At 42.8% G+C, this 25,625-nt stretch overlaps 1 long non-coding RNA gene across 1 annotated transcript; it reads right to left on the bottom strand.

The window, feature by feature from the left end:
• Positions 1 to 9,671: 9,671 nt before the first annotated feature.
• On the bottom strand, positions 9,672 to 25,332 carry LOC311589208. Its single transcript, XR_014776447.1, has 3 exons — positions 25,225 to 25,332; positions 17,224 to 17,392; positions 9,672 to 9,741 (listed from the first exon to the last, which is right to left on the bottom strand). It is a non-coding gene; the product is annotated as an uncharacterized lncRNA (long non-coding RNA).
• Between the last annotated feature and the right edge of the window lie 293 nt (positions 25,333 to 25,625).

The following is a 25,625-nucleotide window of genomic DNA, read 5'->3' as shown; positions in this document are numbered from 1 at the left end:
TGAGTAGCCTTATGATGCTTAACATTGCTTTTGTCAATTTGACAAGATCTAAAGTCACCTAGGGGACAAGCCTCCAGACACAATGTGTTAAGTAGTTACCTAGACTATGTTAGTCTCTGGGCAAGTTGTAAAGGACATGTCTGGATTAGGTTAATAGACCTGAGAACAGCTATATAAAAGTAGGTGGCAGCGTTCCTTGTGATTGGACCTAAGACTGAATAAAAAGAAACAAGCTCAGGCTAGAGGTCTGCATCAGGGGCTAAGAGCTCTTGTTGATTTTGCAGAGCACCTGGGTTCAGTTCCTAGCACCCACGGGGTGGCTCACAACCATCTGCAATCCAGTTCTAGGGGATCCAATACCTTCTTCTGGCCTCTGTGGCAACCACATGCATGTGGTGCACAGACACACATGCAGGTGAAACACACACACACACACACACACACACACACACACACACACACACACACACACACAAATAAGTCAAATAACTTTTTTTTGAAGAACCAAGCTAGCCAAGCATGAGCAATTAACACTTCCTGCAAATATAACAGGTCTAGCTACCCCAAGCTCCTGCATCAGGACTTCCTTTCCAAGATAGGATGTACCATCCATGAGCTAAAATAAACACTTTCTGAAGTTGCTTTTGTCAGAGTAATTTATCATAGAAGCCAGAAAAGTAAATAATACACTTCTCAGGGAGAGAGGCCATAGGGCAGATGCTTAGAGGAGGGCCTGCAGGGGTGCTAGAGGAAAACTCGCCCCACCCCCATTCCCCCAAAAAAAGCAGGCAAGGAGAAGAGGAAAAGATGTTTAAATGCAAACTGGGATAGAGCCCCTGGATTTTTCTCATAGTCTTCCTGAAGCCAAACCTTTCAACAGAGCCATTTGTCCTTACAGCAAGAAAAGAAAACCCACTGGAAAGAGAGGAAAGTGTATTAGATTCTACCAGGTGAATTATAACGAACCCAGAACCTCTAGCACACACCCTCAGCAGTCAAGTGGAGAGGGCACAATTTGCCACCCACCACCCACTAGAGGTTCTTATGACCTTTGCACTTGAAAATTTCATTAGCTACTTAATCAACGAGGAGAACTAGTTGTCAATTATTCTTTTCCTAGTCAACACCCCCAGTTTTCAGGCCTCTAACCCTCAGCTTTTCTGCTGGATCTTAGACTGGGAAGAAGCTGCTTTCATCCACTTCTCTTGTTTCTCCGAAGAGCAAGCACGGTGCCTGGTACCACTCATGATAGACATCCAAAGATTACCCGTGAACAACTGAAAATGTGAGTTGTCGGCAGGGGCGCCATTCCCCTCAAGCCCCATAGCTTCTAGCATCAATGTTTCAGAGCCTAGGCATCCTGTTAATCAGTCCAGTTCTGCCCACAGAACTGCTGTCTCATTGCCAGCAGTAAGTACCACAACCACATCCTATCCAATATTAAAATGCTATTGTGTGCTGTTTTGATTGAAAAAAAAAAAAGTAAGGTATAGACACACTGCAATGAATCAAAGAAGAGGAACAACAACAGACAAAATAGATTCCCCCCATGGTAATATCCAACCGCTTTCTCCCTCTCTCCCTGGTCCACAAACTCCATTTATTAAATAAAGCTGCAGTCTGGAGTACAGCCTTGCCTGACTCTTCAATCTCATGGCAGCCAGGCTCCGGGGTCTCTGTAGGGAGGAGATTGAAGAGTATTTGCTCATGGCCTGCCTCCAGAGAGATGGAGGTTGATAACCTCAGGCTTCTTCTCCTATTTTTTGTTTTAAATATTTTATTGAAGTAATAAAGGCCATCCCATAAATCTAAAGGCAGAACAAAGTGTTTTGAAAACACATAAAATAATATTGTTCTCAAAACCCCAATGTGTCTTAAAACCAAGCTTTCTCCCCTAATCCATTTCTCACCATAGTCCGGGCAATGGAAGGGCACCAAATGAGGACCTCAGGATTATATCAGTGACAGGGCAGAGAAGTAAACCGGGGTGTCAGCTCTGCACCAAAAGCTCTGGAGACGTGCCACAGATAAAGCAGAAACACATGGCTGACCGTTACTTAGGTTCACCCAGAGGCCTCAGTTAACTAGATGCAGACCCAGGGACACTTCTGGGAGAGGTCAGAGGGTTCACATGTGTATGAAAAAACCTCTGTTGACAATGCTCATGAGGTCACAGCACAGCTGTCTTGTACAAATGAGAGGCCAGGAAGAGTCTAAGGTGAGTTAACAGCTCCATCCATCTTGACTGAGAAATGGTCCCATGACCCCATCTTCCACCTATGTAAACCACAGACACTCACCTATGGCCATATACATTAGAGCACGTGGGGAATGTTTGCTTTCTGAGCTTCTGAACCCTCATCAATCCTTCCTAAGCCCCTGCTCCTCCACTCAGGGCCTTCTAAGTGACCTTTTCCCCCAGAGCCTGAGATTTTTAAACTGCCTCCATCTTTCTTCCTTATCCCAGCCATTTCTAAGGAGAAGGGTCTGATCAATAAATTCACCATGAGATATAAAAGTCTAATAAAGTTTAATAACTTGCCTCTCCCCTGAGTATTTGCATTTTAACAGGGGAATAGCAGCCAAAGCTAAAGGAATTAGGCTATTATGGTACAATTTCAGGCACCATCAAGCAGCCGAGGAAGGCACTTCGGGAAGAAGGGAAGACCTCACCAGCCCTGCTGGAGCAACTGTGCTGGGGGCAACCTCCTCCAAGTTCACGCAGCAGGTCAAGGGTGAGCCAGAAGCAGCACTCCAGGGCCTTTTATTAAAGTTCTTCCCACGCCTTTTCTCAAGGACTCATCTTTCCATCGTAGTTTTCTCCTTTCTTGTTTCCCTCGCTTTTTCGTTTGCCTTCTGTTTCTGTCTGATATTACTGACCAGGCCCTACTATATGGGGCTGGGACCAATCCGTGCTCACTGGATTCTGAGGAACGAATCGTAGTTTAGGGCTCTTGAGCACAGCTTTGGAGCCCGTGCTGTCTATTTGAACAGCGTTACCTACTTTTAAGGATTAAGTGACGTCAAGTCCGTGATTCAGGTTTATAATCTGAGCTACTCAGGAGACCGAATTAGGAGGGTCACAAATTCAACAGCTGCCTAGAGGACAGAATGAATTCATGGCAAGCCTGGACATTTAGTGAAACCCTATCTCAAAATAAAAAGTAAAAAGAATTTCAGATAGACCTCATAAGTTACATACATATGGCCTACCATAATTGAGGCCTCGGGTTCCATTTCTAGTACTAAATACATACCATACATATGTGTGTATATGTAGTATATATTATCTGTATCTACATATAAAGAGAAGCTATGTACAAGGGGATAGAAAAATCAATTCGTAAATGTTTTATGCTATTATAATATCAAGATCTATAGATTCTAAGAGCTATGGCCTAGCAGAAATTATGTGCATCTAAACAAGTAACTCTAAAAAACTTAGGAATTATCTAAACTAATCATAGAACAGTGTTGTGCTATGGGATTAGCTAATTCTGATGAGGTAATGTCCAAGAAACAGCAACCCTGGTGTCAATGGAAAAGGGCAGAAAACAGAATGATGGCAGATTTCATGAGATCTGAACTTCCAGGGATTACCCAAGGTCTACGTTTGTAGTAATTGTGATAATGTAGTGGATGGATGATGACAGAAAGAATGACTAGAAGGCTATTCTCTATCTATCTATCTATCTATCTATCTATCTATCTATCTATCTATCTATCTCTTCTCCCTCTCTCTCTCTCTCTCTGTCCAAAACATTGTTCTCTTAATGTGTTCATATTCAAAGCAGTAGAACCAGGGTATGGAAAGCTCATGGGTTATCTGGATTTAAAATATTTTAAGGGCTTGGCTGTTCTCAGACACTTCCCATTTCCCCTTTCATCATTCTGCCTTGGGTTTTGCTCTCACTATCTTACCTGTCATTTCTAAGTATCACTTTCACCTTGTGACTAAAGTATGTATGTTTAAGTGCCACATGAAAGAGACACTTTATATGAGAGCACTGCCATTTCATTCTCAGCATCGCCTTCCACCTCAGCAAACCTTCCACACTCGTCATTTTCTCATCGCTGGGACAAAATGCCTAACAGACAACTTAAAGGAGGAGGGAATGTTTATTATCTTTATGATTTCAGAAGCATCAACCCATTATGGCAGGGAGCAGAGCAGATTACAAGCTGGGCAGCCAGGAGTCAGAAAATGATGGCGACAGGACGGAATCAGGTAGAAATGGGACATATGTAATGAACTGCCTTTAGTATCCAAAATTCTTTGGAGTCTCCAAAACTTCTCAAAACATTACCAGAATCCTTGGGACCGTGATTAACACATCAGCATGTGGGGCACTTTACATTAAAACCATAATTCCTTCCCGGAAAGTTGGAGGCAATTCTACAATTATCTAGGTGTCCATTGTTGCAAAAAGGACAGCTGTCATGTTTTCCTGAGTGTGTGAGAAACTGTGCCTATGAAGCCAAATATGGAAGGCAAGCTACAGAGTATCTAGAACAGAGGGGAAACTGAGGGATTTGCACCACTCTTGTTCTCAAGAGCTGGCTAGAGGTAGGCGGAAGCACATGGAAGATGGTATAAGGAAGTGTACATGCCTCTCAATTGTGGCAGTCTATATACCTTCCACCAAGTCATGAAAGATGAGCACAGAGAGAAGTGTTGAGAGAGCTACTTACTCAATCCCACTGGACAGAGGCTCACCCAAGAGCAAGAGCTAGATTCGATGTGTACTGAATGTGCCCTCCTCCTAGGTCATCACGGCCTGACACAAGTCAGAATTCAAAAATATGATCTTTGGGGAAGTGGAGGCTGTTGGACAATGTCAGTGACTTTTACCCTCACAATGAACCACAGAGGATTCAATAATAAGTGTCACACCCTCGGCTAGTATCCTTGCCAGCTTTGGTCAATGGGATCTGTAGGTCACTTACCCTGACTTACTAAAGAATGCAATCTAGAGTTCTTATTGCCACAGACAGTGTTTCCTTTGGGTGTACATTGGGCCTCCTGAATTTATACCTTCCCTTCATAGCCTTATATAACCTCATAACTGGAATTCTACTTCACTTGCTATCTGAACATTCTGGTCACTAATAGATCACATACCTTGCTCTAAATCAGCCTATATACTAACTGAAATTTAAAAAATAATAATAAAAACTGGATGAGGCCCTGCCTACTATCATTCCAGAAAATAGCAACTTCACCTAGCAGGGCAATGCTTGCCATTTGTGAGTACCTGTTGCCTCCTCTAGTCTTTGGTTTCATCCTTACAGATATTTATTAAAGCCCAAATCAACCCTCTACCACCCTCAGTCCTAACTGGGGTCAAATGCAGCTCATGTACACACCTGTCTACCAAGTAGGCATACCAGGTGAGACTCAGGGTCTCTTAACCAGCTTAAAGCAGCTCGGGAGAATTCTGGGAGATGTAAGCCACTCCTTCCTTCTGTATCCCAGAGGTCAGTGACAACCTCTCTAAAGGCAGCAATAATGGAGTTTTTTGTTGCTTGTGCTTCATTGCATTTGGTCCTAATGCCGAGAGGTTATTGTGGAGATTGTTTTTCAGGTCAGTGCTAATTAACTTTATTAACGCCCTTTTGTTGTAAGAAAGCAACAGAGCTCGGTTCTGCTCCTATTTGTTTGGCCCTTCTACCAAGCAGTGCTGGCCTTGGGAGTTTATCTAGAAGCTCTAGAGACAAATGACAATGACCTTTCTGAATGGTCCAGAACACTAAGAGGAGAAGTCACAGGGCCAAGCGTGAGCTGCCTCGTGAGGAAAAAGAGGGAAAGAAGAACACAGTACAAAAGAGACAAAGGCAAAAAACAAAAAAACAAACCACCATGTGTGAAATGGAAGAATAGAACCACACTATGAAGAGGAACATTGAACTGCAGACCTGAGTTCAAGTCTGTCCACTTCACGCATCCTAGTTTTGCCTCTTGCTAGTCACTGAGATTTTTTTTTCTGCTTTTGTGTACTGGGGATTGATGTTAGGGCCTAACATGAAAAATGGGTGCTTTAACACCGAGCTGCATCCCTAGCCGTGGGTTTTAATTTTTTTTCCTCAATAAAATACTTGCTTGGAATTGTTGTTAGAAGGATAAATATTCATGAGAATGCCAAAATATAGTATATAGCATATAGCTTGTGTTAACATATGTTAGCTGAATTGCAATGGGATCACTATGTCTGAGGTGCAGGTTTTCAGGCTCATTCATTCTCTCCTTAAATAAACATGTGTTTAGTGTCTACTATATTCTAGACTTACCAGTAACTAGTAATTCAAAACAGGCAAAAAAAGATATTGATCTTAATAGGCCCTTATGCTCTGGGGACATTAAGTACAGCACAGAACAATCTCACAACTTACTGCCTCAAGTTGTCATTGGATGTTTCATTGTTCCCTCCCTAGACTTTTGATGCTATAGGGGAGGGACCATATTGACTTTCTTGGTCCTCTTTCCACCTTCAGATTCTTATATACAGATACCTTTAATATAAGTGGGCAAACTCCCTTCTAATAACTCCACCTCAAAAACACCATGGAGACAGAGACTCTGAAGAGAGACTCCAGTGACCCTATAGAATATGGCTCACAGTGGTCTTAGTTGATTTTCTGTTGCTGTGATAAAATATCCTGACAAAAGGACTTGGGAAGGGTTTATTTCAGTTCATAGTTCCTGGACATGGTCTATCATTACATGTAAGAACTTGACGCAGGTGAGCACATGGCATACACGGCCAAGAAGAGAGTAATAGATACCTGTGCTCAATCCCCCTCTTGATGAAGTTTAGGATCTCAGTCTAGGCAGTGACATTGCCCACTAATATGGTTTGTCTTTGTACCTCAACCCAATCAAAACAAGACCCTGTGAGCATGCTCCATGGCCAAATCAAACCTCACAGGTGAGTCTGAAGTCTTGTATCCTAAATGATTCCAGACCCTATCAAGTTAATTAACAGGATAGCTGCCACAATATTCCTCTGAAAAGACCTGTTGGTCTGACCCCTGTCATCATAGACAGGCCCAGAAATAATGTCATTTCCACAGAAGCAGGAAGCCAGGAGACTACAGGTCAACTAAAGTGGAGAATCCCTGGATTATCTCACGTGAACAGAAATCAAATGTTTACAATTTGATCAAACCCAGGCCCTTGGGTGTCCTAGGCCTACTCTACCACTGAGCTCTAGCCCCTGCCCCAAGTTTATAGTTTTTCAATGTAGGCTCAATTTTCTTATGAACTTATTAACCGAGAGTACCTCACTTTATAACCTGACTAACCTAAACAATAAGAAAAGAAGATTAAAGAATACAATAATGAAACCATAATGATATCATTTCCGAAGAATGATTCTCCTGGCTTCTTCTGCTGGAACCTGGAGCAACTAGAACCTGGAACCTCGGTTCAAGAGGGGATCTAGTCCATCATGGTGAGGGAGACATGGCAATAAGAGTAGTTACCACATCTCATCCGCACAAAGAAAACAGGGAGAGAGAGAGAGAGAGAAGAGTGAGGGGTTCAGAGATAGGAAAGAGGAGAAAGGGTAGGGCTATAAACTTTTAAGCCTGTCCCAACCTACCTACTTCCTTCAGCAAGATTCTTTCCATAACCTTCCCAAACAGTTCCACCAACTGGGAACACAGTATTCCAATATAGCCTGTGGAGGACATTGATCATTTAAAGCACTACAGTCATTGTGTGTGATATTGTTTGGGTCCTTTGTTACAGCAACAGAAAGGCAGCTAATACCTCTTAAATTCTCAGTCTATCCTGTCTTCAGCTCCAAACAATCTATCTTCAACCTCAGGGCTCAAAGCACTAATGTGACTAAGAGAGTGATATAAACACATGGTCTGGTGCACACAGGCAGATCCTAGCAGATACCCTCAGGCTACTGTGTTGTGCTGTGAGAGACATAATGAATAAATTATATCACTAAAACAACAAAAGTATCAGTGGTCCAGGACCTGACAACTTATCAGTGGCAGTTTTAAGAAAGCACAGTGGCTTATGGTCGATGATGTGGGTTTAAATGTCAACCTAACTTTAAGCATGTGGATAGCCTAGGCCTGTGCTTCAAATTAAAAACGGTAGAATGAGCTTGCCTTGTTGGACTCTATAAGGGTTCAGGATAGGTCTCTTTGATTTTAAACAAACAAACAAAACCAAAACACACCCCAACTCTTAGCTCCTCTGCATGTTACCGCTATTGATTTTAACTTCTCTCTCTTTAAAAAATGTGGCTTCTAAATCACTAATTTGTTTAAATTAAAGTTATTAAAGCTTAGTTATCTTGAATTATGACAAAAAATTAAGGAAACCCCAGGGTGTCTGAGAATCAAGCCTAAGAAGATTAAAGAACTCAGGAATCCTGTGGATATAGATAATAATCCTTACTATTTATATGGAAATGTTACTTTTAATACATTTTTCTCATGTATTGGATCCTCATGACCCACTGTGAGAGAGAAAGGGCAGAACTGAAGGCTTCTGGAGTGACTGCACCACACTGGGTCCTACTAAGTTCACAGACTGCATCACATGGTGTCAGGTGAGACTCATGGAGTGAGTCTGACCTCAATAGACTCCCGCAAGTAGCTAAGGCTGTGCTGGGTGGCCCTAGTATTGTGTAAAGTGTGGTACTGTGACTTTTTCTACTTCCAAGCTTGAGCAGCCACCGTGCTGACAGATTTGTTCACAAAAAGACATTCAGACACGAAGCACCTACTTACTGTGTCTTGATTTTAGATCCATTTTGTGCTTCCTGGAGCATTCCCAGCATGTAGATTACTTTATTCATAGTTCATAGACTCATACCAGATACTCTATGTGTGTGTGTGTCTGTGTCTTTGATTTTGATTCTTGGGAGTAAAATTTCTAGTTAAGATGACATTAAGGCTCTTGATAGAGTTATTAATTGATTTTCCTGTTCAATTAGTTATGAGAGTGTCTGTCTGTGTATCTGTCTCACCACCTTGCTAGCACAGAAAACCAAATGGGTGGAGAAGCATATGAAGTTGAGAATCTGAGCTCAACTATCATCAGAGAAGACAAATGGGTGTGAGTTTCTGCAACTGGAGAAAGGATATATAGAATGAAGCAACACGTCTTTATGACACTAAAGGTCTAAGGATCCCCAACAGGGAACATTTTACTACACTGAGGCAATTATAAATAATTGTAATTTTGTGAAACCCAGTATGATGACTGATCTTCCTTTTAAAGTGTATTGGATGGGGAAACACCTAGGGTAAGCAAGATGTATCTCTGGGTATGACTACTTGAGCTTTTCCAGAGAGGTTTATGTGGGTGAAGAAGACCAGACCCGCACATCGGCAGAACCACCCCATGGGAACTTGAACTGAGTAAATAGAAGAAAAATGGAGAGCCAGAGTATCAGGCTTTCTTCTCTCTTTCCTGGCCTAGATCTGAGGAAGCAGCCTCTTACACTTCCCCTGTCCTGCGTTCCCTGCCATGGTGGGCTGACCACACTTTTAAACTATCTGCCAAAATACATTCTTCCTCCATTAAGGTGCTTCTATTCAGATATTTGGCCACAATGGTGAAAAAAAAAGTATATATAAGCAGCTTATATTGGGGAGTGTGTAACTGGGCTAAAGGTGGCAGAAAACACCCCCTTTCTAAAATTTCTGGTTACAATGGGCAAGTTGGGGCAATTCTGTTGCTTTCCAGTTCCTCTTCCTTTTGCTCCTTCAGACCTGTTTAATGCAGAGAAATTCTTGATTAACAAGCAATCCAGAGACATATTTTCTGGAGATTAAATTTTCTGATTAACCAAGCATTCATTTTAATTGTTTAATATGTGCTGATCTAGTATTTGAGCCACATCAGGGACTGCATGGATGCTGATGCATTGGACTTTCTAAAATGCCTATGCATGGGTCCTATTTTAAAAACAGTAAATTGAGGTACCTCTGCTTAGCTCCCTGGCACAAGGTCATACAGCTCATCAGGTGAGCATCTGGAGCAAGCTGAAGTAGAGCTTGCAGGCCCATGGCTCACGTGCTTAATAGCTTCTCTAGGTATTCCCTAACATACTTTGTTTTAGTATAAAATCTTGTTATTAAAAAGCTTTAACTATTTTTATATGTACTTCAGCAAGTGAAGTGGTGTGAAGAGAATAGAATTTCCCTGGGGTGGTTTGAGAGTCCCCAAGAATTCTATCATTATTTTGATGACTGTCTAGTCTCAATGCCCAGCCCATGCATTGGCCAATAACAGGATTCTGGAGAGCTCTCTGTCTGATGCTAGCATACTCATCACTCCCAGAAATTGATTTTGTTCATTTCCATTTTCTACTAAGTTTCAGCTATAAATTTGCTAAAAATATAATATTTTATAAATTCTGTGAGAATTTCTTATACTTTTCAAGGTAGTGGATCATGTTCATTCTGCATACTGCAGCGTACCCTCTAAGGCCTATTCCCTAACCCTTAATTTTGTGTCCTCTTTTTTTTTTTTTAAATAACTGACTGAGTCCTATTTGTGCTGTTCTATACTCAGGAGAACTGGGCCATCAGTGGAGTAAAGTATCTTCTCCAAATCGTTTTTCAGTACTTCTTTATCTTTTGCAAAGAGCCTAACTTTTCTTTTCTACAAAATAGGTTGTTCCAAATTCTAGGAGTTAAAGAAATGCTAACTTGTAACCGAGTAACTCAGTGACCAACAAAGTTTTCTATAAAGGGCAGGCTAGCAAGGACTATGGGGTCTGTGGGTCAAGATGTTCATTTGAGGGTATTAGTTAGGTTCTCATGGGACAGGAGACAAAAAAGTCCAAAACATAATGATAATACAACATAAAATTATAATAATAGCGGTATTTGAATGTCATGTTATTAAATGCATTTCCAGAGGAAAAAGTGAAAATATCTTGAAGTAGAGATTAAATGTCTCTGAGTAAGATTGTAAGCTTATTATCCTTGTCATCACATTAGTTGTGAATGCTCACCTTTAAATACCTTCTAACTTCACAAGGTGCAGAGAATTAGATCTAACTCAGATTTGACTATCAATCAGTTTGCGATTTGCTGACTCCTAACCCAAACCAGTCTTGGCATGCCTTAAGACCTATGGCATAGGTGTTTGGCAAATGCCTGGTTCCTTTTCCTGAAGTAATCTGGTGCTACCTAAGTGAGAAGTGTCCTTTTAAGCGGAATTGGCTTCATCAGCATTCTGCACCATCCTCCGGCAAGTCCCGTATGCTATGTGTTCTAGCTCTCTGTGACATTAGAAACAGCAGGTGTATGGAAGGAGTGCACCTCTGTCCCCCATTGCTAGATAATAGACATGAATGTGTTCTTAGTGTTTTTATAATTTATCCAGGCTGCTGATGAGAATTAGGAATGGCAGTTGGTAAAGGAGAGAGATGGCTCAGTAGGTAAGAGCACTTGCTGCTCCTCCTGAAGGTCCAAGTTTGGCTGCTAGAACTCAGAATGAACAGATTACGACCTCCCATAGCTCTAGTTGCAGATGATCTGTTGCCCTCTTCTGGCCTATACACACCTGTGCGCATGTTTTGAACATGTATGCTCTAAGGCATTACACTCACATAAACTAATAAATAATTAATTAATTAAATAATTTGAGAAAGTATTTACAAATGATTATTTACTGAGATCTCTCTCTCTCTCTCTCTCTCTCTCTCTCTCTCTCTCTCTCTCAATACATATATATGTATAAACATGAGTGAACCTAGGCTGGAGAGATGGGCTCACTCATTCAGGAAAATACTTAACATGCAAACTTAAATTTGGTTCTGCAGCATCCAGTTAAAAAGTTGAACATCGGCCCAAATGAAATGGCTTTTCAGTGGTTCTCAACCTGTAGGTCATGACCCCTTTAGGGGTGTATGTAAGGGGTCACATATCAGATATCCTACATATCAGGGATTTACATTATGATTCATAATAATAGCAAACTTACAGTTATGAATTGGTAATGGAAAACATGGTGGTTAGGGGGCATTACAACATAAAGGCCTGTATTAAAATGTTGTAGCTTTAGGAAGGTTGAGACTCACTGGTGGGTAAAGGTATTTGCTGCCAAGCCTGATGACATGAGTGAGTTTCAACCCCAGAACCCACACAGTATAGAGAGACAGAGAGAGAGGTGACTTCTGGAAACTGTTCGCTAACTTCCCTACACATGCAGAAGCATGTGTATGCACAATATATAGCTGGCTACTGCAGCAAGTTCCCATAATCCCAGAATGGGTTAAATAAGACAGGAGGATTGCCACAGTGTATTGGCCAACTAGTCTTGCCAAGTCAGTGACCTCCAGGCTCAGTGAGAATCTCTGTCTCAAATATAAGGTAGAGCATGGTAGAAAACATCCGACATTCACGTCTGGCCTCCCTAAATATGTGCACACATATGCATAATATCCCTGCCACACACAGAGGTATGTATGTACAAACACACACACACACACACACACACACACTACATACACATACAAAATAGTATGCACATACTATTGTATGCACATACAAAATAGTAAGAAAATTATTCAGACAATTTATTACATAATACATACAGACAATAAAGACACATTTGTATGATTCTTAGTATCACAAGTCATTAGAGAAACGTAGTTAAATCCTAGTAGATCCTGCTGCACACATGTTACAATGGCTAACCTAATAGAAGAGGGGGATGAACAACACCAAATGTAGTTAATCACGATGAGACTAGAAACTCTCATATCTTTGATGGGTTGGAAAATGACACAGTCACTGTGAAAAAACAGCTTGGCAGTTTCTTATACAGCTAAACAAATATCATATGATCCGGGAAAGATCTGAGCTATTTACATGAGAGAAATGAGAAGCCATGTTTACATAAAAGTTTATGTATTACAGTTACAGTGGCTTCATTCATAAATGGCTCAAACTAGAGGCAACCCAAATCCATCAGCCAGTGAATGAAAAACCGTGGCGCAGCCACATAGCAGAGCAGTAGTCAGCTGTAAAAATGGACCAGTTATGGCCACATGGATTGATACAGGTGAGATGCAAATGGATTGGCTAATTTAGAGGATTGCTGTGGGGGTTCACTCAAAGAGCTTTCTGGAAAAAGAAAAATTAGAGGTAAAGAAACCAGATATGCCATTTCTGGGGGCAGGAGTGGAAAAGGAGCTTAGATCACACAGGAAGTGAAAAATGTTTTAGAATTTGACTAGGGTGTCTGTCCAAACTCAGGGAGACACATCAGTTAGAGTTGCACTTAACCCTGACTGAGCCACTTGACATGGGTGTCAGGAACCAACACGTGTTCTTGGAAGGAGCAGCAAGCATCCCAAACTGCTTAACAGTCTCTCCAGCCAGCCGCAGTCTTCCGAGACTTTCTAACACTGCTTTCCCCTTTGGGTCTGCATCCTTGCTTTGTTATAAGCCTCACTTCAATAGTCAATGCTCCTGAAACTCCAGTTCCTGGACTCTAACTTGGGCTCAGACTTATTTCTCCTAAAAAGTACCTGCTCTGACTTCTTAGCTTTGCCATCTGCTAGGCTCACCTTTCTGTATAACATATACCAAGTCAACAGACAATGCTGACTTTGACCTTGACCTATCTCTGTCAACTCTTCCCAAATGAGAAAATGTGTGAGTGGAGTGCCATGGATTATTTGGTTGCCCCTACCTTCTCCGTGAAGCCAATGCTTCGTTCTTTCCTTCCACGCCGATGTCCAACTGCTGTGTGGACTCACAGATTGCCTCTCACCTCAGGGTTTCTGTTCATACAGCAACATGTTCTGGGTCATTTTCTGCCATCATCCTCACTTATTTCCTTGAATCTAGACCCTCCACATAGCATTCTTTCATTGACTTCTTTGGATGCCACAGCCTCCTAGCATTCCTTTTTTTTGTTTGTTTGTTTTTCTTTTTTCACCTTTGACACTGCTTCATATCATCCTCCTTGGCTGCCATGATTGTCCAAGCTCTATCTCCAGATACCTAGAAAAGAACTTTTGTGGCCATCGTCCCTTGGTCTCCATGACCCCCTCCACTCTTCAAATCCCTCTGGATTCTGGAAAGTTTCACATTTATCTCTCCAAGAGAAAACATATCTTGGGAATTTAATTTCACATATTTGTCTTTATTCTTGACATCTCTAATTAGATACACAGTTTCTTGGGCTTACTATATCTAAAACTGAACTCTTGATGTTTCCCTGCACCATCTGCCTCTCCAGTTTGACCCATCTCAGTAAAAATGGAACCACCTCTCTCCAACTCAGATTCTCAGAGCAGAGACCTGAGACCTGCTCTCTCAAATCCATTTCCGTCACTCACCATTTTCTAAAACACTGGAAAATCCTTGCAACTGATCTCCCAATAGTCTCTTCAGGTGGTATCCAGTGGAATAGGCACTTTACATGAGAACAATCTTTTGAGATTTCCTCTGGTGTCTTTCGTAAAATCTAACTATGGAGACAAAATCCTGACCTTATTATGTCAAGCCTTGCACTGCACATGTGCTCTGACCACACAGGCCAGGTCCTTTCTTGAGACTTTTGTAGCTATAGCTACATCCACCTCAAAGCAATCTTCGACTTTCATTTGCTCACTCTTCTCATTTTAATCTTACACACTATTTCTTCTGAAATAATTTTGATTCCTGTACCTCTATGTATACCATTAATCCTCACTAGACTACCTATGAGCTTCCAGTTTGTTCCCTTTATGGCAATGGTCTTTTATTTTTTAAGTAATTGTTTATTCTATGAAGACAGCTCTTTACTTAAATTGCTGAGCCTAACATGGTGTATAGAATAAAGCCTTTGCATACCAATACATTTTAGATAAGAATGAATGGTAAGATGCTTCCCCAGTGGCAGCCTTTCTGTAGTATCTGTTTTATCATGCTCCTGTGACTACCCAGTGTCTGGATTTGGTGGCCTGATGACAAAAGACAACTGTTTCTTGTAATTTCTCCAGGGACCTTGTATTCTCTTTTTGCAATTTATTTTACAACATCATGGAGCTCTCAGGTAGTTATGCAAAAGAAATACCCTAATGAACAATGCAAGGTTGACTTACTCACTTTTATTAGTATATCAAGAAAAGCAGGGGGGGTGGGAGGAAGAAAAAAATCAATCTAAAAAGTATCTATTGTTTCCAGTGACAATAAACCCAGAGTTTACCCAGTAGAATCATTTAATCATCACTATTTCCAAACAGTAGTTCAGAAATTAGTTCCCCGCCATTAGCAATGCCAAGTGGAATGCAGAGAGCCTTATAAACAGTAGATCCAATGGAAGACAGGAACCAGCTTTCCCCCAAAGTCTGAGAAATCTGGAAACGGGGAAGGGGGAAGAACCAAAAACCCAGAACATCCATGAGCAAATAACAAGGCGAATAGATATGGCTGAATGAGGAGAAGAATAGAAGCACCTCACGGTCACAGCTCAGTTCTTCCCAGTACTGCCACAGCCAGGATGGTTTTCCTTTCCTTGTCTCCCTTGGCACTTGCCAGCCTGGTGGTTCTGCTTCCTCTAGTAGACCACAAACTCCTAACAGCTAGGGATGCTTTACCGTCGCTGAGCACTGTCCACAGGGTATCCATTCTACAAGGTCACCTCACCAAACACTTCTTGCATTTCAGAGTGAAGTGCTGCTGTTTATCATGCTGGAACTTGGAGTATGCAGTGATGTCAGAAATACAGAGTCAAAGATGGTCACCATCATCATGGCATGTCGCAGTGTGTACACATGTTCTAAGAGCCTCTTTGTGTCTGTCCCCATTGGATTATGAATAAAGCCCAAATGGTGAAGAAAGCAGTCCTGGTCTCCTTACAAGTAGAGGTAAACTAAATGTTGTCATCCTTCAAGATCTTCAGGGGATCAGTTCTAGAACTTTCTCAGGGGATGCTAAAATCCATAAGATGGGGAATGAGAGGATGGCTTGAAGGTTAAGATCACTGACTGTTCCAGAGGACCCAGGTTCAATTCCCAGGACCAACAGGGATGGCTCAGAACCATCTGTAGCTCCAATTCCAATGTGATATAACACCCTCTTCTGGCCTCTGTGGGCACTGTACACACATGGTGCAGACTTACACACAGGCAAAAGCACTCATGTGCATAAAAAACAATACATTCTCATATAAAATTCACAAGATGCTCAAGTCCCTTCTACAAAATAACACTATACATCTTCATGTGTATTTTAAATCATCTCTAGGTTACTTATAATACTTAATAGAATGGAAATATAAGGTGTTTATTGTACTATGCTATTTGGGTAAGAAGACTAAGATGAAGAGTCTAAACAGACACAACTATATAGATCTAGTGACGTAGCCCATGAGTGAGAAATGAGAGAAACATTGCTCAGATACAAAGTACTGCCGAGGAACTAAGGATTTCACTGAGTTCTCAGCGGGCTGCCTACACCTGGTTTCTGCACATCTAGAAGAGTGATTGACATGTAGCAAATGCCAGGTTTGTATTTTGGGACTTTGGGAAAGTTTTTGTTTTTGAATATTTTTTATGCAGAGTTGGCTAAACCCATGGGTGAAGAGCACATCTGGGTGGAGGACTGTCTGTATCACCTTCTGTGGGGCAGGACTTCTGAAAAAGAAATGGGACAGCTGGAAGGAGACGTGCATGGGGCATGTCACCAAAAGTTCCAGAGATTGGAAGAGAAGAAATGGTACTTTCGAGAAGGAAAATGGGTAGACAGCCTCTGGAAGGATACAGAGGCAGCTGATCCCAGCACATCTCGGAGGAAATAGGAGGCTACCTCAGGAGCTGAATGGAGCATACAGTTTGTTTGTCTAGGGAGATACAGGAGACTTAATTGGGCAGGTGCCAATTATTTCAAGTGTAAAGAGCAAGAGCAGAGAGGCTAGGACTGGTGATGAAGCTACAAAATGAACAAGAAAAGGAGGAGCTCCTGGATGAAAGAGATAGGTTTGAGATGTGGATGTTAGCTAATTTCCTGATGTATTAGCAAGTTTGGACCAGGGAACCTCTTGTTACACTCTTACCTCCAACTATCACAAACATTCAATGTTCAACCTCTGTATGTACCCTTGTGCAAGATGGAGAAGTGGAGTGTGGCCAGCATCTGTGAACACACCCCACTTACAATGCTATGTGGGAGAGAAACTGTGATAGCTGTGACAGTGCAGCCTAGGTGGCATGAGACTTGTATACACATCTATGACGTAATACCCACCTGACCTTGAGCCAGTCAGCTCTCTCCTCCAAATGGTGCTTTTCATCTGCAGAATCAGGATAAAATGAATACCTGTCTCCCAGAATTGAGAGTGTTCAGTGGGAAAGCATTTCTGGAAGAGCCCTCTGGGGTGCGTATCAGAGACTTCGTAGCCAGGAAGAATCCATTGCTAGAACAAAATATTTTGAGAGACCATTACTGCGTTGACTGACAGCTATCATAAAGGCCCAAGTTTTATTGCATTTCTCTGGGTTCAGATGAGGACTCTGACTACTAATCTCTCTGCCTCAGTTCTCTGCCCACTAGAGAATCTTCATTCATGACAAGCGTTGCTTTTTTTCCATTCTGTTCACTCCATTGTTCCCTGTGACAACACAGCCCTCCCACCAAGGACCTCCTATCTGGTCCTATCCTCCTGCCCACATGCACAGAAAGCTGGAGACAGTGATTAATAAATGCCCAAGATTTCAACTGTCTGAGGAATGGGCTGCTTCTTCTGTATGAATATGCATGCACTTCCGGGACAGACTTAAAACCAGCCAGCAGCAGCTGTTAAGAAAACACAGAGGGCTGGCCCAAGCGGGAAGCAGCAGTCAGCCTGGTCACAACCACAAGGAAGATACAACAAAGCCTGCCAGGTGGAGCGGAGCAGCAGCTTTCATCATGGCGTCTGTCAGCCCTGCTGTCACCAGGGAAGACAGCCTGGTAAATGTGAACATAAATACATTCCCCTCTTGTCTCATCCCAGTGTCCTGAGATGCTATCAGAGACTTCAAACTACCAACCCAGTAACAGGGGATGAGCCCAGGGAAGCAAGAGGCTACCTTTATTAACTTGTGGCCCTGTTGACTCTGCTGAGTGTCTGTCCTGGGGAGCAATAGGGACAGGCTGGGTCATCAGAGGAACAGGATTGACACATGCTATGTCCCTTCTTGGATCCCTCGTTTAGGACCTTCACCTTTCCCCATCTTATGTGAAGTAACATACCCAGTCATCGTTCCAGAATGTTCTGTCACTCCAGGGTACCAAGGAGGCTCAAGCTGACTCATTTCTGTCTCACTCTGAAGGAGCTAAGGTCACATCTGACATCACAACATTAGTTTTCTTTTTTTTTTTAAGTTAATTTATTCACTTTACATCCTGATTGCAGCCCACTCCCTCTTCTCCTCCTGGTCTCACTCTCTTCCCTCTTTCCCCCTCCCCTTCTCCTCAGAAAAGAAGAGCCCTCTCAAACCAACCCACCCCAGCACATCAAGTCATATCAGGACTAAGACCATCCTCTTCAACAAGGCAGCCCAACTAGGGGAAAATGATCCATAAGTAGGCAACAGATTCCATAGCAGAGACATGCCCAGTTCCACTTGCTAGAGGACCCACATGAAGACCAAGTGGCCCTCAAGCTACACATGTGTATGGGGCCTAAGTTCAGTCCATACATGCTCTTTGGTTGGTGGTTCAGTGTCTGTCATCCCCCATGAGCCTTGGTTAATTGAGTCTGTTGGTCTTCTTAGGGAGTTTTTTTGTCGCTCTCCGGGTCCCTCTGCCCTTCCTCCCACTCTTCTACAAGACTCCCAGAGCTCCGCCTAATGTTTATCTGTGGGTCTCAGCATCTGTTTCGAGCCACTGCCTGACGGAGCCTCTCAGAGGAAAGTTATGCTAGGCTCCTGTCTGCAAGCATAGTAGAATATTATTAACAGTGTCATGAATTGGCTCTCTACCATGGGCTGGCTCTCAAGTTGGGACAGTCATTGGTTGGGCATTCCCTCAATCTCTGCTCCATTTTAATCCCTGAACATTTTGTAGGCAGGGTAAAGTTTTGGGTCAAAGTTGTCATGGCTGGGGTGGAGTCTTCTTCCCTCCACTGGAAGTCCAGCCAGGCTGTGAGGTAACTGCTGTTGTCTCCACCTTCCCTGCTGCTAAGAGTCTCAATTTGAGTCACCCCCATATTGTCTCAGGAGCATAGACTGTCGCAGGTCTCTAATTTGTCTCAGAGATACTGCCTCCCCCATTGTATTCCTTCCTTTTTCCCAGCCATCTTACTTCCCACCCTGCTCTCCTAACACCTGATCGCGACCCTCTTTTGCCTCCCCACACCCTCTCCCACCCAGTTACCTCTGTTCATCCACTTCTGACGTCTATTCTATTTCCCTTCTGAGTGAGATTCAAGCATCCTCCCATGGGCCCTCGTTACTTAGTTTCTTTGGGTCTGTGGATTATAGTATGACTATCCTGTACTCTCTGGCTAAAATCCATTTATAAATGAGTACATATCATGTGTGTGGGCCTGGGTTACCTCAATCAGGATGATCTTTTGTAGTTCCATCCATTTGCCCAATAATTTCACGGTTTTTTCTTGTTTTTTCAATAGCTGAGTAGGATTCTGCTGTGTAAATATACCACAGTTTCTTTATCTGTTCATCAGTTGAGAAACATAGAGGTTGTTTCCAGTTTCTGGCTATTACAAATAAAGCTGCTATGAACATAGTGGAGCAAATGTCCCTGTGGTATAGTGGAACATCTTTTTGGTATATTTCTAGGAGTGGTATAGCTGGGTCTTGGGGTAGAACTATTCCTAATTTTCTGAGATACTGCCAGATTGATTTTGAAAGTGGTTGTACAAGTTTGCGCTCCCACCAGCAATGGAGGAGTATTTGCCTTTCTCCACATCCTCACTAGCATGTACTGTCACTTGATTTTTTTTTATCTTAGCCTTTCTGAAGGGTTTAAGGTGGAATCTCAGAATCATTTTTTTATTTGCATTTCCCTGATGACTAAGAATGTTGAGTATTAGAGAATTGTCTGTTGGGAATTATCAGTTTAGGTCTGTACCCCACTTCTAAATTGTGTTGTTTGATTTTTTGGTGTTTAATTTCTTGAGTTATTTATATATTTTGTATATTAGCTCTCTTTTGAATGTAGGATTGGTGAAGATCTTTTTCCATTCTGTAGGATGCCATTTTGTTGTACATTGACAGTGTCCTTTGCCATGCAGAAACTTTTTAGTTTCATGAAGTCCCATTTATTAATTGTTAATCTTATTGCCTGAGCTGTTAGTGCTCTATTCAAGAAGATGTCTCCTGTGCCGATGCATTCAAGGCTATTCTTCACTTTCTACTCTGTTAGATTTAGTGTACCCTGTTTGATGTCGAGATCTTTGATCCACTTGGACTTGAATTTTGTGCAGGATGATAAATACGGATCTATTTGCATTCTTCTACATCCAGACACCATTAAACCAGCAACATTTGCTGAAGATACTCTTTTCTATTGTGTGGTTTTGGCGCCTTTGTCAAAAAGCAAGTATCCATAGGTATGTGGGTTTATTTCTGGGTCTTCAATTCAAAGACTGTTTTTGTGACAATACCATGTGGTTGTTTATTACTATTGCTCTATAGGTTTTTATTACTATTGCTCTGTAGTACAGATTGAAATCAGGGGTGGTGACAGTTCCAGAAGTTCTTTTATTGTACAGGATTATTTGAGCAATTCTGGTTTTTGTTTTGTTTTGTTTTGTTTTGTTTTTCCATATGAAATTGAGAATTGTTCTTTCAAGGTCTGTAAAGTGTTGATATTTTGATGGGAACTTCATTGAATTAGTTTTTAATTCCTAGACAGCATGAGGAACTGGAATGATTAGGCCTAGAACTAGAATTACAATGGGGTTTACTGGCCCAGGACAAAAGTTTACTTTCTTTAAATCAAATACTTGGTGACTGGTGACTGACTGGATCAGCGGGGTGTTTTAATCCTGATCTTCAGAAGGAATTGGTTACTTTGCTATAGACAGTAGTAACTGATACCTAAATATGTGCCTTCCTGACTCAGGGGCAAACATGGGGATCCAGAGGAAAGAGATTCAAGTATCCGCCCTAAGGGGCACCCAGAGATAGCTACCAGCTCAGGCACACTGCCATTCTGTGCCACTCATCTGCGGTCCATGTAATAAGTACCATGAGTTTTGAGTGGTCCACCTTCTACCTTGTTCTATGCATAAGAATGGAACAGATAACCAGGCCAAGTCAAGGATATCACAGGAAAACCTACTGAATCAAGTATCCTGGGCCTATAGTGTCTCACAGAGACTGAACCACCAACCAGAGAGCATTCATGGAATTGACCTAGGTCTTCTGCATATGTGTAACAGTTGTGTAGCTTTGTCTTCATGTGGGACTCCTGGCAGTGAAAGAAGGAGCTGTCTCTGACTCTATTTCCTGCCTTTGGAACCCTCTCACTCTACTTCACTGCCTTGTCTAGCTTCAACAGGAGATGTGCCTAGTCTTAGTGCAACTTGGTATGCCAAGGCAGGTTGACATCTATGGGAAGCTTACTCTTTTCTGAAGTAAAAGAAAAGAAGAGTAGATGGGGAAGTTGGAGGTAGGACTTGGAGGAGAAGGGGAAGAGAAACTCTGACTGTAATATAAAGTTAATTAATTAATTAAAAAATAAAATGAAGACATCAAGAAGATAATTATAAGTCTCGACAGATCCCCAAATGTGAGTTTTTCTCCAGACAGACTTTCTCCCAAGTTCCAAGAACACTTACATCTGTACAATACTCGATACCATATGTATCAAACTGAGATTCTTCTTTGCCACCACAGCAGATGTGCTGGCTAGCTTTATGTCAACTTAATGAAAGCTAGAATCATCAGAAATAAGGGGATCTCAATTGAGAAAATGCATCCACAAGATCTGGCTGTAGGCAACCCTGTAGGGCATTTTCTTAATTAGTGACTGATGGGGAGGGCCCAGCCCATTGTGGGTGGTGCCATCTCTGGGCTGGTAGTTTGGAGTTCTCCTGGGAAGCAGGCTAAGTAAGCCATGAGAAGCAAGCCAGTAAACAGTAGTGGTTTCTACATCAGCTCCTGCCTCCACATTCCTGCTCTGTATCAGTTGTGTCTCTGTATTCCTGCTCGTGTCCTGACTTCCTTCAGTGAAGAACACTGATATGGAAGGACAGGCCAAATTAACCCTCCCCACCAAGTTGCTTTGAATAAGGTATTTCATCACAACAACAGTAACCCTAAGACAGCAGATAGCATAGAAAGGGTGACAAAAGGACAGAATATCAGCCTGTGTGAGGGAAGCAATTTCCCCTTTCTCACTCCATGACAAGGGCTCTAGGCGAGTATACGATATACAAATAAAATTAATGATGCAAATAATATATTGTTGTCATCGGGCACTTAGAGCTAATGCCCACCACAGGGCTATGGCATTGATCAGTGTTGCTCCCACTTTACAAAGAGGAAACTGAGGTACAGGATGTTAGATCTCAACTCAGTCAGGAAGGCCCGGACTGGGATCCATCGTGTCTAACCCTGCTCTCGAGCACTGTGCTGAATTCACATGGAGCCTGGAAGCTTATGACAAGACATGAATGACGGAGCAGACTCCTCAATCTACTCCTTTGCAGCTTCACGTGGCTTGTCAGCTTTCCATGTTGAAACACAAATATCTGCCATGGTAGGACCTCATCTGTCTCATCATGAGCTCAGAGGCCAAGGTGAGCCTGCTTGAGCTTCTCTGTTTCCCAAAGCCCCAGCTTTCCTTTGTCCCCATCAATCAACTGGAGAAAAATAAATAAATAAACAAGAGCCCCTCCCTGCCTTCTTCCTCCCCAGCTTTCCACCCTGTGGCACTTACAGGCTATGTATGTCACATCTCGGGGGGGGGGGGGGGGCTGAGTTCTATAAAAGAACATCTGTCATTGACAGCAGTCCTCAGAGGGTCTGGTACTTGGTGGTTCACTCTGCCACTGAGACATGACTCCAGGAGAAGAGAAACCTGAAAAAAGATGCCTGCCAAAGCATCCTAGGAGTCAGAGCCTTGTTTCCTGCCTCTGTGTTCTGAGATGCTCCAAAGCAGGGGAGGGTTCTGATCATGGCTTTGTGCTACAAGTGACTCAACTTCATCTTCACCTCTGCTGCTGGCACTGCTGCTGTTGCACGGGCCAATCACCATTGAGCTTCGTAGCCAGGTCAGGGTTGTGGAGTGATGAGGGGAAAGAGATGCAGACGGCAAAAGGTAGCAATCAAGATCTACCACCAAACTCTCCGCTCCAAAAAATCAAGGTGATTGACAGACCATCTCTTGTTTGGCAGGAATAAGATGTGTACAACCGAGTCTCAGTTGTCCCTACTCTGAGTGAATCACCACCTCCTCTCTAGGTATTTTGCCAGGATGTTTAGATGGAATGAGCACTCCTAATCTGCATTTCACAGGCCCTGAACTCTGAGCCGGGATTGCCAACACAATGTGACAAGTAGAAACTTTCACACCAAAAAAAAAACTTGGTTGCAGGCCCAAAATTATTACACAAATTGTACAAAATTACCTTCGGGCTATGTGCATGAGGTATAAATTAAACAAAAATGAAATTCATGTTTGGACTTGGGTCTCCCAAGATATGTCCTTATGCATATGCAAATTTGCAAAATTCCCACAAATGCAAATCCCAAACACTCCTGAATCCAAGCATTCTGGATAAGGGAGGCTCTCCTTGCACTCTCATCGTACGTTCCTCAACTAAGTGGGAATGTGTCCTTTTTCTCTCGTTAGGTGACCCAGGTAATTCGGGAGCTTATGAGAAGATGGTGGGTAAAGTTCAAAACTTAACTTGCACAAGGAAAAGAAAAAGCCAGGCAATAGTGGGATACAGACAGGATAATCCCAGAGGATTGTTGGCTAGTCAGCTAGGCTAGGCTTAGCCTTATGACTGGGTGAGTTCCCAGGCAATGAAGAGATTTTGTTTCAAAACACAAAGTGAACACTATGTGACATTACAAGGTTGACTTCTGGCTTCTAGACATGCTTAGACACACACACACACACACACACACACACACACACACACACGTACACTCCACATAGAAAGCTTGCTTGCACACAAGGATGTTACAGTGGACAATGGGAGAAAAAGGCCCCAGTGGAAAACAGACTTTCTGGGAACTACGGCTGGCTTGCAACTACTGGACAGAGGTACTTGGCAGGAGCAGGATGTTTCGAATGGTCCCAGCAAACTGAATCACCATGAGAGAGGACATTACCAGTGACTGCTTTCTACATTATAAGGCAAAGCTTGGAGGCTTTGACTAGGCGATGAGTAACTAGGTCACTACTGTGGGTAGGTCAGCCCCTGAGTTTGAAACTATAGGAAAGTGGGTACAGATGTGGCTGCTTCTGCGAACTCAATATTTCCAAGGAATTCAGAACAGTGGGGGTGTAAGTTAGGGTTCAATGGTACCTCTTGTTTCTGAAGTAGCTGTCCCAGCTGCTCCCCCCCGCACACACAAATGGACTTCATCCAAAAGACCCATCTCTTCAAGATCCCATGGAAGTTGTAAGCCACCGCCACACGAACAAATGAGCTGTTCCACTTTGTGTGGCAACTTCCAGGCAGACCCTGGCAGGATCTCAGTGACTGGCCAGGCTACGCTGCTGATCTCATTAAGCCTGGTGGCTGACTGTGGGAGCAAGTTAGGCAGTCTCGCTCAGACTGGCCGGTGATTTCAGACTGCATTTAACCTAATTGGACCAGGAAACTAGAGGCTCAAAATGTCAGGCGCGCCAGCCCGTTTTGTTCCTCTCCTCGCTTTGAAGTCTCGTCTTTTTTTTCAAACATGAGATTCAGGCATTTGGTTGCTCATATTTAATGTGCAGCACAGAAGATCAAAGAGCAGATAGAGACAGAAAACATCACGCAATAATTAAGAATTACTGTGAGAGCAGAGCTGCCTCCCCTCCCTCCTGATGCCCAGCCTTGCTCATTCCTCAGCTCTTTTATCTTTGCATCCTCTCTTCACCTTGTCCTTTTTACTCATCTCGTCTTCTCTCCTTTCCTCCTGACCCCTTCTATTCTCTCCCTTTCACTGGCCCCTCAGATGCCTTCCCTTCTACAGTGATTGCTATTACCCACCCGGCTCTTGCTACTACCCACCCTGTTCTTGCTACTATCCACCCAGGTCTTGTTCTCTTCTCCCAAGTTAAACACCTTCCCACCTTCCAGGAAGCTCCTTGCTTCTCTCTTCCTCTTCCTCTCTTCTCCCTTCTACTTTCCTGGCCTCTTCTCTCTCACTTTCTTTCTCCTGTTGTCCCTAATCATTTCCTCCTTCCTCCTCCAGCCTGTCTCCCATCCCCCCCCTTCATTCTGTTTTCTCTGACAACCGAAGTCACCATGACAACATGACTCCATAACAATCACAGCCCAGGAGCCTCAGCTCCTCTCCACCAGGGTCTTTGCTATTCACTTAGAATCTGCCTACTGGGAGGTTAGTCCTGGCAGCCATCCCTCCTCTCTGTATTTTCTCAAGGCCATAGGGAACAGACTTTGGTGTCAACAGAGAAGAAGCAAGGAAGCATGGGAGATAATGAGAGAGAAGCAAAGAACTCTCACCTGCTTC

Source organism: Acomys minous (assembly GCF_964271855.1).
Source record: "Acomys minous genome assembly, chromosome: 18".
NCBI lineage: Eukaryota > Metazoa > Chordata > Mammalia > Rodentia > Muridae > Acomys > Acomys minous.
This window is presented reverse-complemented; position numbering and strand designations above follow the sequence as displayed.